This window comes from Thermobia domestica, chromosome 4 (assembly GCF_964235325.1).
Source record: "Thermobia domestica chromosome 4, izTheDome1.hap1.1, whole genome shotgun sequence".
NCBI lineage: Eukaryota > Metazoa > Arthropoda > Insecta > Zygentoma > Lepismatidae > Thermobia > Thermobia domestica.
This window is the reverse complement of record NC_137457.1, coordinates 307,044,798-307,062,576: the sequence shown is the minus strand read 5'-3', so window position 1 is coordinate 307,062,576 and position 17,779 is coordinate 307,044,798. Positions and strand designations below refer to the sequence as shown.

Below are 17,779 nucleotides of genomic sequence, written 5' to 3'. Positions count from 1 at the left end.
GAAATGAAATCTTTGAGTTTTACGTCCCACGGTTATGCCGGTTAGGCTAAAGGAGACGGTGATGATGAATAATGAATGAAATGGTAGAATGAAGAAAGTGGGAGGAAACGGGAGAACCCCGAGGAAACTCACGCACACGTTGTTTGTTCACTATAAAGTTCATTTGGTGCGAACTGGGATCAAACCAAAGACCCCATGCACTAGAAGTGAAGCTCTACCACTGAGCCACCACGGTCACAAAATAACACCGAAAAAACCCATTAATACTATGTTGTCCACCACAAATTCACTTGGTCTCGAATCGAAGCAGGGACCCGTTGCATCAGAGCTGAGCACTTTGCCACTCAATCTTCAGTTACTGAGACCGATAAAAAGATATGTAGGAGACGTTAGCATAATATTTCTATGAACAAAGACGAGTTGAACTACTGTGTCTCAATTTGACCGCATGTTCTTAAGCTGTACGTCAGTGGTGTGTTTACGATTTTATTTCAGGGGCTGGGGCTTTGCCTGGAAATGTGAAAATTCTGCAAGATATTTCATTTACTTTACTACCAAGATAGCAGAAACAGATTGTCACAAGCATGATATAAGGTTGTCGTGACAAGGATATAAGCTTGTTCCAAGCTTGTTATGACAAGTCTATAAGCGTATATCAATGCTGATTCAAGTGACGAAGTTGACAGGCGACAAGCATATTGTAGGCTTATATTGTAAGATTGTTTCAAACTTGTCAGTTCAAGCTTATTTCAAACTTGCTACATAAAGCATGTTACAGGCTTGTGATCTCAAGTCTATTTCAAACTTGGTACGTAATACTTGCTACAGGCTTGTTACTTCAAGTCTATTTCAAACTTGGTACATAATGCTTGCTACAGGCTTGCCACCTCAAGCTTATTTCAAGCTTTGCATTTTAAGCGTAGCACATGCTTGATATGTCTTGTTTATTGCAAGCTTGATATAAATTTATTTCTGCACGTGAGAAAATTATTCAACTGGTTGGCGTCATGTATAATGTTTGATGTGAAGGTTAGTATAATGTTCAATGTGTTAAGTTACATAAATGATGGTGTGTATTCTTTTGCCATCTGAGGGAGTTTGGATATTGTCACCACTTTATTGGCATTCTTTTAAATATATATAGGGGAAACCATACCGCACTTACTATTAACAGTAAACATAGTAGTAAGCTATGGTTTCTGCAATATTTTTAAGAGAAATATAGTCAAAGAGGCCCAGATAAAATTTGTATTGGCCTGGTTCTGAAACGTACCTTCAACGTAAGAAATCAAGCGCCAAATCTCTGAGACTACCACCAATCCTACAGATGGCTCCAATTTCTAAACAATCGACAAACGTCAAGCGCTTTGAACCAAGCTTGTAATAGACTTAGTAGAAAGTTGATAAATTCAAGCTTCTTTTCAAGTTAAAAACAAGCTAAAATAAACGTTGATTGCGCTTGTCGCATCAACTGTACATTGCTAAGCCAAAATCAAGGGAAAGCGACCCTTGATTTAAGCTTACGTGCTATCTGGGTATAGTAAGTAAGATTTCAGGGGAGGGCTTAAGCCCGAAAGCCCCCCTAAATACGTCACTGCTGTACGTTAATATTTTAACATAACAGAGTATGGTAACCGAAACTCTGGTATTTTCACTATTTTGACGCTGTTTCATTTATATGGACTCTCTGCTTTTGTGTTACAGTATATTGATTGCGATACGCAACAGTTGCTTTGAAGTAATACTAATCGCGAGGTTTCGAATACTACCAGCACCATCTATGTTTCAACGGAAGAACTAGAACCCAACCAACCTGGCCCGCATTGTGCGAGGTCGATGCTCCCGTATAATATTGACTCCCTCTCTCTCTTTCGTTTATCTCTCTCCTCTTTCTCTCTCTCTCTCTCTTTATCTTTATTCGGCTGTGCCCGCCCAGTCTGTGTTTTGTAGGCAAGTACACAAGCACACACACACACACACACACTCTCTCTCTCTCACAGAGCCACACACAAACATGCAAAACGAATACATTAGTTATTAACGAACTCAAAGCCTACTGTGTTAAAAGTTCCCTCTGGTTAATTCCAGAAGTTGTCACCAACGGCGCTGGCATCGTTCTTCACCTAACAATATGAGCATTCTAAGTTTGTGATAATGAGGAATGTTTAAATGCGAAACGCATATTAGTATCACCGTCATGTTGACATTAGTAACGCTTTTCACGTACTGGTTTTGTCCGATACTTGTTCTTCTTTTTCGTTTATTTTTCCTATTCACTTGAGGATATGTTGTTCCATTAAAGGTACAGTACAAGCAAAGGAAAAGTTTGTCCTTGCAAAGACAGATTGTATTATTTTCAGGCAGTGTTTCTTCAGATGTTTGTTTTTTTTGGGGGTGGCACTGGCCCCAGAGCTCTGAGAATACCGCCCCCCAGAGGAGACCAAAATAATACGTCTATAATGTAATAATAAATAGAATAGTACCGTGTGAAAATAATATGTGCCCCTTCGAGAACTAAGACTGTCCCTCCGAAACATTTTTTCTGAAGGAAACACTGTCCAGGGGTCATACAAGCGGTTTTTGGGGCACTGATTGCGTCCATAAGAATGTTTGGGGATAGCACCCACATAGCACAAGTACGTCCACGGAATGTCCGAGACTGAGCCTGCAACGGACGACGGAACATCCCGGGATTATCCGAATGTGCTCCCAGGACATCCACAGGATTTCCGCGGGAGTTCCAAATGTCCGCTAATATCTCGGGATAGGGATATTCAACGGTACCACGAAGGGATGTCTATTGGTTTTCTCTCGGACCTCCTGTCCCATCTGGGACGTCCCGTGGACATCCTACATGGGAATCCTTCAGGACGTCCCATGCAGGACGTCCATGGGATGTCTTCTCATTGTCCCGATAATCCCGGGGACCGAATGGGATGATTGGGATCAAAGTGGGACATCCCAGGGACCTAGTGTGCTATGTGGTCAGGGATCGCATCCTGCCTGCGACCAATTTTAATTTCCTTGAAACTTTTAGTTGCTCGTTGGTATGTACAGGGTGACCATACAAATGGTGAAAATGGTGACTAATGTTTATTTTATCTTTTGAAGCAGTTGAACCAAGGACAACAAGACGCCACTAACGAAGCCACATTCTGTTGGTTAGGAGTGGTACTACTCGTCATGTCATACGTACATTCAATGAAATCCACAGAACACATATAATAACCCATGTTACTGTGGTCAAACTTCTCAAGAAATTCAGAACGATAGGTTCCGTTCCAGACGAACGCATACCTGGAAGACCAAAGACAGCAACAGCTGAAGGTATGTCAACAATTTTGCTGGCAGCTATGACCAGGAGTCCGACAAAGGAAACCCCAGGCCTCTCTGTGGAAATTGGAGTAATCCAAAGCAGTATTGTGCGCATTTTGCACGCTATCAACTGGCAGTCATACATGCTGCAGTTGTTGCAACATCATACGATCATGACCCTAAAGCAGAGTTCTGTGAATGGGCACTGAGAATGTTCCTGGTTTTGTTAGTCACATTCTTTTCCAGATGAAGCAACTGATAAAGTGAACAGACAAAATATCAGGTACTGGACGGATAGCAAACCACATCGGATGTCGGATTACAAAATGCAAGGGGTGAAAAAACTCATGGTGTGGTGCACCATTTGGCATAACAGGTATGTTGTTTCTTTTTCTCATTGAGGGGAAACAACGCGCGACGGATTATCTCGACTTGTTGAAAAATGACATCTTCATGTCAATCCTGGACGAAAGAGGGGATCTTCCTGCCTTCTTCTAGCAAGACGAGGCACCAGTACATTACGGTAAAGTGGTCCAGTGGAGTGGCCACCCAGGCCACCAGATCTCATCCCCATAGATTTTTTACCTTTGGGGACACTTGAAATCGATTGTGTACCAGAAGAAAATTCGTAATGTTGACTATATTTAAAAAAATAATAATCACTAAGCTTGCAATCAAGTATCATGAGAAACATTATCAGGTGTTAGAAAAATTGATTAGAGCACCTATCATTGTGTTTGGACATGGAAGAGAGACCCGTGGAACATATGCTTTAACTGTAGCATAATATAATCTCATTTGTGAAAAGAAAATACATATTAGTCACCGTTTTCAAAATTTGCAGGGAGACTTATGAGTCATTCTGTATTTACAAATAAATTATGAATTGAAGTCAAGCCACTCCAGAACGATCTCATCCCCCTTGTCTTCGTTTACTGGCTACTGGCCTGTTTAACGTGAATAATTTTTCATTGAAGCTTCGGAGAGAAAGGTGTTGTTGCGGGGAGAATGGTGAATTTGGAAGCATAAAAATAAATCTGAGGACAGAAAGGTCAATTTGGAAGGATAAAAATAAATTTGGGGACAGAAAGGTCAATTTGGAAGGATAAAAATAAATTTAGGGACAGGAAAGTAAATCTGGAAGGATAAAAATAAATTTGGGGACAGGAAGTTAAATTTGGAAGGATAGAAAAATTTGGGGACAGAAAGGTAAATTTGGGAGGATAAAAATAAATTTGGGGACAGAAAGGTCAATTTGGAAGGATAGAAATAAATTTGGAGACAGAAAGGTAAATTTGGAAGGATAAAAATAAATTTGGGGACAGAAAGGTAAATTTGAAAGGATAAAAGTAAATTGGATAGTAGAATGGTGAATTTGGTAGGATAAAAATAAATTTAAGGCGAGAATAGTTCATTTGGAACGATAAAAATTATTTTGAGGGCACAATGGCAAATTTGAAAGGATAAAAACAAATTTGGGGACAGAAAGGTAAATTTGGAAGGTTAGAAATAAATTTGGGGACAGAAAGATGAATTTGGAAGGTTAAAAATCAATTTGGGGGGTCAGAATGGGGGTATTTGGGGATAATAGCATATTTAGAGAAAGAATAGTAAATTTGGGGACGTTACACCAAACTCTTGGGAGGATTGAAACCAGTACTACATACTTATGTTCGAACTCGCAAACTGTTTAAACTCATTTTTCAAAGTTTAGGATAAAAATTTGGAATTTTACCGATCTAACTACCAACTGCAAACTTGATTTATTCAAATCTTGAGAAAACCTGTTATAGCCAACCTATACGCTTTTCAATGTGCCGCGGAGATTCAGTTAGGAATTTTTATATCGAAGATGCAAATACTAAGGACATATATTACCATTCAGGTATAAGGTCGTTACTAAAAGACACATATTACCCATTAATAAGGGCAGGGTGTTACCACTAAGTAACATCTCTTCCGGACCACTCAAGTGATAACACCTCTCGCGGATGAAAATGGTAAGTCATGATTTTAAAAGGATAAAATTTTTTGTTTTGTTTTCTGTGTTTGTTGAAGTCCAATGGCCTCTTTTAGCACCAAGACTATGTAAGACGTGGAGCTACAGTTTGAGGTGGATCCCAAACCACCGTAATGCGTCCTTATTCCAATGATTTCTTTCCGCGCATGCGCTAAACCACTAGACTTGTGGGGAGGGCTAATTGCTTGTTCTTGTATATGTGTGTTGCATATCTCAAAGGGGAATAGTCTTCAATCTTCAATGATTGTTAAGACATTATAACGTTAGAGATGTTAGAATGTTACGCTCCATTAAACAAGACAATCCAAATTAAAAACCAATTAAGTCCAAACAGTGATATATAGTTTCCTCCAATTTGTAACTTTTTACTCTTCAATTACATTTTTTTTTACAGTTAACTTTTGCTTTTTTTTTTCACGTGGACGGAAAGAATTAACCACTCACAAAGAAACATTAGCAAAGGTGTATTGAATAGAATAAGAGAAAAACCAGAAAGGGAAACAGAACAACACACATACAGAGAAAAAGAGAGAAAAATTCTGTGCTGTTTCTACCCCGGTAGGTTTGCCTCGACTGCATTAAGCTATCGAACCCAATTTGCCAAAAGAATCAAGAAAGCCAGACGCGCAGTGATTCTGGAAACAAGCACAGCAGTAAAGCTAAGCCAGAGAGGATGTGTTTCGAACGGTCATAGATCAAGATGTCACCCACAGCTTCCAGCAAAACTACTTTTGTATTCCTGCACTGCACCGCAATTTGGTCCTTCCTTTTTTTTTTTTTTTTTGTTTTTCGAAACTCCGAAAAGGGAACAACATTTTTTTTTCACAGGAAAAAAACAACTTTTAAACTGTAGACAAAAATACGATGTTGTTTCCAGAAAACAACGAAAACAAAACAAAACAAAAAAAAATCGGAAAGACAGTAGTCAGAAAATTTTAAAGAGTATTCACTACATTTAACAGTGGCGTAGCGAGAGAGATTTTTGGATCTGGCCATATATATTCTCTCCTCCTTAACGTTTTTCAGTAAATTTCTCTCACCCATGGGCCGCAGTGGCTCAGTGGTACAACGTTCACCTCTGATGCGTGAGATCTCTAATTCGATATCAGCTAGCGCCAAGTGGGCTTTGTGGTGGACAAACAACTCCTAGTAGCAGAGATAACTTGCAAACCGCTTGCTATTTGCTTGCACTGGAAGTCGGCAAGCTTGCATCCGGCTTGATTGGAAAGCGTGCAAGCATGCTGCAAGCTGGATTCCAGTAACGAAGTTACATGGGGACAACCTTGCATTCAGTGTTCTATTCAAGCTTGATGCAAGCGTTTTACGTAGGCGGCAAGTCAATAGCAAATGAACGACCAGTGATGCTATTACGCTTTGCGAAAGGTCTAAAGCATCGTTTGCAAGTAAAAATCAAATTGTGTGAAAGTACGCGTTGAAAGGGCATGCGCAGAAAGTTAAAATCCAAGCACACGCCTACTGCCCGAAAGCCTTCTTGCTACTTGTGCCGTGTGTCTGGGTTTTCTCGGGATTCTCCCGCTTCTTCCCATTTTCATCATTCCACTGTTTTATTCATTCTCATCATCACTGTCTCCTTTAGCCCAACACGACATAATCGTGGAACGTAGCACTGAAAGATTTCATTTGATCTTTACCTTTCCCCCCATCTACCCTAATAACAAAAGACAAACGTCTCGTTAACAGTGGCGGATCTAGCCGGGGGCCCTAAGCCCTTCAGTTTTTGGAGTGACAAAAATAACTGAAGATATTCCTCCTTCACTTTTTTTTTTTACTTCTCTTTAAATAATCTAGTTCTATCAGATTTTCTGAAAATATAAGTGGAAGTAAGTAACGATTACTTATCGCCTTTTCAGGTGCAAAATAACACATGTTTAATACCACGTAAAAATATTGGACCTCCCCCAGAAAGAAAAAAAACTTTGGATTCCTGCCAACAAAAAATTCTGGATGCACACCTGAAATCATGTAAACACTTTTTTCTAAATAAAATCTTTTGATGAAAAGTAAAATTTTTTAATCTCTTGTCAACTTTATTCCTACTTGTTACAAACACGTCATATCGTGATGTCATAGTATTCGACACTAAGTTAAGTCTGATATTTGCATTGACATGCCCATCTTGCTTGCACTACTAATGTTGTAGAGGCATTCAAAATTTGGATGCTTACGGGTGTTTGTGATACTGTAGCATCCTAAGTTTGTAACACTGAATGGTAAATGCGATATTGTAGCACCTTCAATTTGTGACACTGAATAGTCAATGTGATATTGTAGTATTCCTAGTCTGTAGTACTGAATAGTAAAGTAAATGTGATATTGTAGCACCCTCAGTTTGTAAAACTGAATAGTAAATGTGATATTGTAGTATCCTTAGTCTGTAGCACTGAATAGTAAAGTAAATGTGATATTGTAGCATCTTCAGTTTGTAACACTGAATAGTAAATGTGATATTGTAGCATCTTGAGTTTGTAACACTGAATAGTAAATGTGATATTGTAGTATCCTTAGTCTGTAGCACTGAATAGTAAAGTAAATGTGATACTGTAGCATCTTCAGTTTGTAACACTGAATAGTAAATGTGATATTGTAGCACCCTCAGCTTGTAACACTGAATAGTAAATGTGATATTGTAGTATCCTTAGTCTACAACACTGAATAGTAAAGTAAATGTGATATTGTAGCATCTTCAGTTTGTAACACTGAATAGTAAATGTGATATTGTAAGATTTCGTTTAAGATGTAGATTTCAAATATGTAAAATCTGATGTAGTGGCATTTTAAAAAAACTTTGCTGGGTTGGCAACACTGTTAATAAGATAGTATTGTGGACTATTTCAAACAATATCTCCTTGTTGATATTTGCATATTAGGATATTTCATCGAATTTTATCTATTAATTTAAAAGTTACAAGAGCATTTCAAGATAAATGGTCCACCCTGTATATACAGAGTTTGACCGTAAAGTAATGAGACTGGTCGCCTTCCAGGCGGAGAGGCTTTGGGGTGGAGGGTTTAAGCTAAGCAATGCACCTAGCAGCAGTACCGTCGAAGTTCTGACGCACTAAGAATCAAGCGTGGCGCAAAAGCTGATTTTAAGTCTCTGTCACTTCTGGGATGAACCGTCAATGCCGTTTGCTACAAAAAAGTCCTTGCGCGCCTGCACAGAGCCATCAAACGAAACGACCGGAGATTACCGATCGCTGAAGCTCTACCACAACGCTCCAGCCCACACCCCCTTCGTTGTGACCACCTACTTGGCCCGGATAGAGTTTGTTACCCTGCCGCAGCCACCGTATAGCCCCGATGTGAGCCCACCAGACTTCTGTTCCCAAAGCTCAAGAGAAGCCTGAAAAGTCATCATTTCTACGATGTTTCCGCCATCCAACAGGCTGTCACAGTGTCTCTGAAAGAGATTACAGCAGCTGACTTCCAGAGAGCCTTTGAAGTGTGGGAATTGCGTTGACAGCGTTGTGTCGACACCCAAGGAAACTATTTTGAAAACTTTTAACAACCTGTACTAATCGAATCAAAAAAATCTTTTTACCACATCCAATCTCATTACTTCACAGACAGGCTCTGTAGGGGAACTCAATTTAATATGAGCAGTCCGAAAATATGAACATCACGAAGCTTAAACTCACATAGCGCACACATACCTTGCGCAAGAGGAAAACAATGTAGTTGGTAACATTGTTTGGTGTTTCATGAATTTGCAGAGAGTAGCCCAAGTTCATTTGCTGCACTTATTGTGAAATAGAAGACAAGTTTACATGTACGTAGAATTAAAAAAAAATGTAGCTTTCTGGAGCTATAGTTAAATAAGAGTAATGGATAGTAAGCTAAGACTTGGTATCTATGCGTTGTATGAAATTTGTCACTGGATTTATAGTCAGTTCTGTCTAGAACACAACGCCAGGCTTGTGTTTACTTCTTTCCTATAAACAGAGTTACCAACTACCAGCGGTTGAAGTGTGACGGTATGCGGTGGTATGCCATACCGCCCCTGGTTTTTCATTGACGAAGGCATACCGTCTCTGTTTTTTCAATGATTTAAACATACTGTCACTGGGAAGTAGATGCTAAATACTTTTAATAAAACCACTTCTATACATAGTAATTGACCAATAGCTTTGCACGTAAAAATATTTTATTTCTTATGTACAAAAAGGATGAAAACACAGACGTTTTTGTTAACTTTTTCATACCTTTTGTTTTCAAAATCAGATAGAGTTTGTTACCTTGTCGCAGCTACCGTACAGCCCCGATGTGAGCCCACCAGACTTCTGTTCCCAAAGTTCAAGAGAAGCCTGAAAGGTCATCATTTCTACGATGTTTCCGCCATCCAACAGACTGTCACAGTGTCTCTGAAAGAGGTTACAGCAGCTGACTTCCAGAGAGCCTTTGAAATGTGGGAATTGCGTTGACAGCGGTCTTCAAAGAAGTTTACCTAGTTTATATTTTGATATATTGAATTATTTCTTTGTTATGTATGTGTGTATGTGTGTCTTCTTGCCTTAATGCATATAAATGTCGTGCTTTGAGCATGGGCGGATTTAGGGGTTTCTGCTGTGGGGGGAGGACCTTCCGGGGGTTTGTAATACCTCACAGTCGAGTGGGGGGACCGGGAAATTTCCCACAGGAAATTAATATCCTCATTCGGTTCTTGAGCATTTTTGTGTATAATTCTCTATAAAAAAACATAAGAGGATTTTATTTTTATTCAGAAAGTAGTTGGTGGGGTATCAAAGTCTATGGATACCCCCCCTTACTACAGAGCTCCTCTCCAATGCTTTTCAGTCATTATGTTAATAGAAATGCATTCTTTTAGACAACATACCCCCACTGTATTTCAACATTTAGGTAGCCGGTATATCGAGTTAAAATCCTAATAAAACATACCGCCTCTGCTTTTATTCCACTTTGATCACTGCCAACTACAATACATTACAATTTCATTAGCAGTCGGTGAAATATGAGCTTTTGGATTCAGTTTAATATGGCACACATATTTTTTTGAAAGAGCGTAGGGAGCTTTTGCAGATGTTAACTAAAGTAATAACATAATTTGTAATAACATGCATGATATAAATTTACAACCTTCAAGTTCGTAACAGCAGAGCATTTGCCAAACTAGAATTTACTGAAATGATCACGAAAGCATGGAATACTAATGTTACTGTTGGAATTGCTTCGAGTGCGTTTAAACAATTGCACTGTGGCCAGTAGATGTACGTGCTATTCCTGGTTACGCTTATGTTGCAGAGAATTATTCTCTCGATGCTTCTCAACACTTTATAGCTATCTGATAGTGATAATGACGCAACAAGCTCTTCTACACTACTGAATGTTGCTATGGTGCACACATAACCAACCAATACCTTCACATGTCAAGAACTTGCCTGTTTCGCAAACACTGAACCTCAATCTGGACCATCAAGCGCCTCAGGAAACACTATCAAGCAAATTCCTCAAACTCCGCGGAAAATTGTCAAATCACTTTTTCCTCTGCTTGCTTTTCAGAGCCGATGCAACAAAAAAGGAAGACGTACAGGAAAAGCATAAGAACTTACATCAAGGCAATTGATAACCCAACTTCAGTCCAAAGGCACTTCGAAAGGAAGACTTCCTGTAAAGGTGAACGATCAGACATCCGTAATTAAAGCTAAAGCTCAAGTGGATAATACTAGTTCTATTGAAGAAAACGACAGAAATGCTACGCCAAGAAAGAGAACAAGATCATTCACACAGTGTGAGGAGAATGATAGAATCCGCCATATTTGTGAAGGAAAGTTTAGTGAAGACTCCAAAGGGGAAGAATGGATCAAGTGTGATATGTGCCAAGACTGGTATCATGTCCTTTATGTGAACGAACAGTGTTCTGAGTTCTTTGTTTATAATTATTGAAATAGATTTAATGCCTAGTTATTTATGTCACATCAATAGACAGCAGTCTTGAAATGAACTGTGTTTTATGTGCATGTGCAACTATCTTTTGCTCGTTATTGTAATCATTTACGTTTTATTTATTCTTTTGTACCTTTTTTTGTATCTGCTTTGTATTTTACGTGAAAACATTAAAAAAAAAAAGAGATGATGCTCATATTTGCCCTATGAAGTGTTCATATTACCCTTGCACTACGGAAAATATAAGTACTGCGCACCTTACTAACCTGTTTATTTCTCACGAAAAATACTATGTAAAACCTACTACGTTTTAGCGTTTCTAGACGAAAGATCAGACCTTCTCTTGGTGATACTTTTTACTTTCTGTAGTACATTATTTTTGAGATATATTAGCAGTGGTGTATTTAGGGGGGCTTCCGGGCTTAAGCCCCCCGAAATCTTACTTACTACAGTAACGTATATGAAATATCTTGCAGAATTTTCACATTTTCAGGCAAAGCCCCCCCCCCCAAAAGTTAGCAAAGCCCCTCCAAAACAAAATCGTAAATACGCCACTGTATATTAGTATTTTCGTTAACTATGCTTATATTCAACTGACATCTCCTATACTGTGTTTATACATTTAAAAAAGAGCCGATTCTTTTTCCCTCCCTTTTCAATATATATATATATATATATATATATATATATATATATATATATATATATATATATATATATATATATATATATATATATATATATATAAACACATTTAGCTTAATTCCCATGATTTTCTCGTACACAGCGAAGCAGGTAGCCCGGGCTGTATTGGTGCTTTGTCATATGGGGATCGGGGACTATATTAGAAGTTTACTTTTCCTTTACAGCTGAAGTACATGCTTCCTTACGAAGGTTTCGCCACCTATCTGAGATGAGGTTTTAAGGCATGTTTAGAGATTTTTAGTTTATTGCTGTTAGGCATTAAATCAACTGTCTTTATTTCTCCTTATTATATAGGGTTATTATTATTATTATTATTATTATTAGCCATACTGTCACAAAACTTTGTAGACGTATTGAGAAACTCAAAAAGTTTTTTTTTTTTTTTTTTTTTTAGACATATCACAAGTACTCTATATGTTACTCCCTAGAAATTCTGCAAATATCAAGTCGATACTAAAGTTCTTCCCACACTCGGTGCAGCATGTCCTTATCAATCCGTTGTTAAGCAATATTGATGTGAGCACTCAATTTTGTTAGGTTTGTTGGTAGAAGAGACGTTGACACTGTATCTTTCACGTAACTCTGCACAAAAAATCGCATTGGGTTAGGTCCGGAGAGTTTGGAGGCCACGACACGAATTGCTGATCATCATCCCCACCATGACCGATCCATCAGTTTTCAATCCCTCGAGAGTCGTAGCCGACCACTTGATTACCCCCTTACAAAGAAATCCTGAAGCTATAAACTGTGCAAACCATTGTCCAGTGGACTTGGGAGTTCGTGGATTTTTTTGTAGAACTTCGTTCGCAAGTGTCCTTGCATGTTAAAACAGTTTGACGTAAATGCAACTAGAGCACAACATAAGCTTTCTCTGCGCCTGTCGCTATCTTGAATAAATGCTCACTGCTGCGCTCTTGTGGAAGAAATCAGAAGCCAACTTGCAACACACACACACACACATACCAACTTTTTGAGTTCTTCAACACGTCTGCAAAGTTTTGTGACAGTATGTCCATTAACCCTTTCACATATGACTTCTTTCGGAATTTTTTTGCAATGCTGTAAACATCTATGCCTATTCTGGCGCTTACTTAAACTAACAGATATTCACAAAGCACAGGAAACCTGTAAGCTTCTGCCTTCTATTGACAGCAAGCGGGATACAGCCGCTCAAACATTGGAACCCATGACACGCGTCAAAATACGGAAGTGAAAAGTGAAAAGCAACGCGTCCAGCGCGTCAAAATATGGCAAGGGGTTAATAAACCTACAATGAATTTATGAAATCGGGTCATCATTTATAATAACCCGGTACATATTGACGTATATCCTTAAGACGTAAAACTATATATACATAAATAAAGAGGTTTCCCAGGTTTGATGGTGTGCTCTCTCGGAGGCGAGATACTTAGGTGGAGAACAGACTATATTTGAGACAGAAGTTGATCTTAAATGGTGGTCTGTGCACCAACTAATCGGACCGAATTCTAATTCGGGTCATAGTTTGGAGTCCACTTTAATACAAGTCTCCGTCTTTCATAGCCACGGTGTTGTATAAACATGTAAGAGAGAAAAATCTTTTCAAAAATATCAACTTAAAAAGACTGGAATTACATGTTAACAGTACTTCAACATTCATTTAATCTCAACCTTAAAACAAACAATAAAGAAAATAAAAAAAATAAACAACCATGAAAAAATGTATAAAAGTTAAAGATTTTGAATAGAAAACCATGTTTTATCTTCTTTATAAAAAGAAATAAAAAAAGACTCCCTCCATTGTTACGTCACCAAAGCTTGTGAGACTAGGCTGATCAATACAGTCCCAAAAGTCCGTAAAACTGGAAATTGTTTAAGAGTTCTTCAACAGATGGCAGTAGTGCCTATCTATGACATTCAAGAGTACAATATATAGGAGAAAAGGATGCATGCATGGGTTCGTGGAACAAAAAGGAGGCAACAGGAGGCAGATAACACTGATTTAAAATATAATTTTCTTTTAATAAGTGATCAGTTGTTTGGGCTGTGTTAATGACGTGTGACCTGAAAGTCAGAACTCATTATACAGGGTGTTTCAAAACAACATCGACAACATTTGGGACGTGATTCTTGACTTCAAGTTAAGACAAAAAGTAAAGACCAACCTGGGTGCACAAATCCATCACTTCGTAGTTATAGGTTGCCAAAAACATTTAAAAAAATGAACTTTAAGGATTCATAGTTCCAATACTATTGGACCTACCATAGTCAGGTCAAGACTTCACTTAGGAACTAATATGTGCGCTACCCAAAAATATGTATATGTTTCAGAATCCTGCGGTACTCACACAACAATTTTTCTGGAGGAAGTTTGGCTACGGGTATGCTCACCAAATATCTCTATAAAAATTGTTGCGAAAATACCAGGATTGTGAAATATGGATATTTGGATAGGGCATATACTAGTTCCTAAGTGCAGTCTTGACCCGACTATGGTAGGCCCCATAGAATTGGAGCTATGGACATTTAAAATTCATTTTTTCAAGTTTTCGGCAGTCTATTACCCCAAAATGAAGGATTTCTGCACCCAGGTTGGTCTGTACTTTTTGTTTTATCTTGGTGTCAGGAATCATCTCCCAAACGTTGCTGGTGTTGTTTTGAAACACACTGTATATACTATACAGAAGTATGTGAAACCCTGTAAGACGATTATAACCATTTGTGGACAGGTATCAAAGAAAAAACCGTAGGATATAGTGAGAAATGGTTTTCTAATATAGATTCTATGCAGTACTGTCATTCATGTTTTGCTTGGTGTATGTGTGGAAGAGGGGGGGGGGATCCGAATCCCTGAGACTAGAGTTTCACGTTTTTTATTATACTATGGATTAGACTACTATGAATTAGAATGTGGATTATTATACTATGGATTAGAATGTGGATTATACTATGGATTATACATCTCCAACTCAATGAAGGCTCCCCTGCTAGAAGTCTGCACGGACCGGAATGTTGATCCCGGGCCCGGCCCGACCGTGATTTTACAATATGAGGCCCGACCCGAGTCCGAAATATGTTTTAGCATTTAGGCCCGAGTTCGTGTGATCATCAAATGAGCCCGAATTATAGAAACTTAAACGCAAAATTGTATTTTGTAGTTGTGCTTTAAAAGTTCTCCAGAAAGAACAGTTGTACTCGTTGTACAGTATATTTACAAAGTTAGACCTGAAAAGGGCCGAGAAATGTGGCTGTATATTTAAAAATTTTCGGTCCGAGCCCGAAGTGATATATGCTCTGTAGGCTCGAGCCCGGCCCGCAGGCGTGATCGGGCTTAGGCCCGTGGGTTCGGCCCGAGCCCGTGCAGACCTATATTCTCTGCCCTCCCTAAATGACGCTCCAGCTTATGTGCTCCAAGAATAGGTTTCACCTCCTCTTAAACCGTCTATTGAAACGAGAAGCGATAGAAATCAACAATGAAAGTAGAGCTCCTTCGTGGCTAAGTGGTTAGAATGCGTCCCTTTGGCGTGGGTTCGATTCCCGGCGGGAGCTCGTGTGGTTCGGATTCCACGTTAATCAGTAGGTCCCGTCTCATATAGCCTCGCTGCTGAAAGGGACGTTAAATTCAAAATCACCTCACCTCAACAATGAAAGTAACATGATTGTGAACAGCTGATTCTTATGATGGTGTGAGCCTATAAAACATCCTTACTGCATGAAGTTGACCACTTTCATGTGCAAACTTCGTAAGATGTCAAAGTCTTGTTCAATTTGTGATCGAGTTATTGCTGCTTGTGCGACATCTAGTATCAATAAAATAAATCTGTGGACGAAACTGACAAAGACAAATTAAGAAAAAAGGGTTTTGAATGTAAAAATGTATTTTCTTCATCTATCAGTGCTGGTTCAGTGTTGGCAACTTGTTCAGAGCCTTTATTATCGTACATATTACCGTTAACCTTTTATACACAGAAAAATTAAAAGCTAAGGTGAATTTAGCTGTACAATCCACTGTTTTGCACGCATTTACCTTTATTTTTTTATATAGTAGGTATCAATGTATAGCACGGCTAATAGTCCCCAGAACGCGACGTGTTGTTTCTTCCATTGACTAAGCTAGTCGAAACGTTGCACAGTAATTAGAAGATTAGAACTTTCCACAGTAATTACTCGTGTAAAGCGTTTCTCAGCATCATAATCGATGTGACGAATGAGCAAAGAAGTCAACGACCACCTTCTACATACCTTGTAATACCCTTTATACAGTCCCGACCTAGCCCCTTCTGACTACTCTCTTTCTGCACTCTTGGAGAAATATATCCATGGACAACGTTTTGATACCTTGAAGCAGTACAAGATTCTGCCATCATCTTACTCGAGTGTGGAACAAGAATATTTTGATACCAGCGTGAGAGTTTTGGTCTCCACTGTCGACTACGTGCAATATTACTATGATCACACACACACTCACACACACACACACACACACATATATATATATATATATATATATATATATATATATATATATATATATATATATATATATATAGGTACGGTAGGTTAGGCTGTATGATTGATGCTGTTGTTACTGAAGAACTCTGTGATACCTCTGTTGCGGAAGAGGGATGATTTTGACACATTGTGGTGGCAGCAAGATGGTGCTGCACCACATTTTGCCAGGATTGTCCGTGAATCTTCTCCGGGCGATGGATTGGTCGTCGGAGAACAGTGGAGTGGCCACCACGGTCACCAGACCTCATCCCCTCCGACTTCCTCCTATAGGAACATTTGAAGACCACACATAAATAGTGTTGACGGTGTGAATCACCGAGGAATTCAACAACATTCTTGTTCAGGTATGCCGAGATGCGTGCAGAAATGTGCGTCTCAGGATGCAGGCATGCATCGATATTAATGGCCGCCAGGTGGACCTCCAAATGGAGAATAGGGGTTAAATACTGTAAAGCACTTGATTTTTACATCATTTCTCTGTACATACAATTTTCTTCCATTTCTCTGTACATACATCCTTGTTTATAATAGAAATGAACTGATCACTTAACCCTTTTCCGACTGTCGGTACTTTTAAGTCCCATCTTTTTTACACATACATTATTTCTCCTGTATGCGTTATAATGTCGAAGCCGAACCGCATGAAGGGACTCCTAAGTCCCCTTTCCCCTCAGCATTATTGAGCAACAATAGAAGCAGAATTTATTTTTATATAGTCTAATGTACCCTCAATGTACTATATTTTACCATCATATCACATTATAGTAAAAAAAATAAATTCAGCCGGAAAAGGGTTAAAAGGTAAGTCACTACTTCTCGTATACCCGATATATATATAGTTTCATATTTGTACTAGGACATGTTGAAGATCCTTAGGTTTTGATTCTTCCTTCTATAAGGTCGTATGTCAAGTAACAAAACTCCTTATTTCTAACAAAACAAACACTGACCAAAGCTTATAACCCACTTTATTTTAAATTATAATTTGTAACGGTTTCGGAGTGTGTTTTAAGCTTTGGTCAGTGTTTCTTTTGTTAAAATAATCAATCCAAAGCCATGGATAGTCTTACTATCTTCTTTTCCTGTTAGATTTCATTCAAGATGCGTTATTCAAAAGTCATGTTGCACTATGATATCAAATTGTGAATATCGGAGTCAAACCCATATGCAAAAACTCTAGATCTGGCACCAAAAACACTAAACTGACAACACTGTCTTCGGCCATGTATCACTGCTCCAAGAGCAATGCTCAAAGTTCCAGCAACATTGGTCAGGTTGATCTCCTGATATCACACCCTCAAAAGAACTTTCAAAAATGCCAGCTTA

At 38.7% G+C, this 17,779-nt stretch overlaps 1 protein-coding gene across 1 annotated transcript in view; it reads right to left on the bottom strand.

Annotated features, from left to right (window-relative positions):
• Nucleotides 1-17,779, bottom strand: part of LOC145684280 (disks large 1 tumor suppressor protein-like) — a gene marked incomplete in the record, with an annotated part of 1,496,324 nt that overhangs the window by 652,148 nt on the left and 826,397 nt on the right.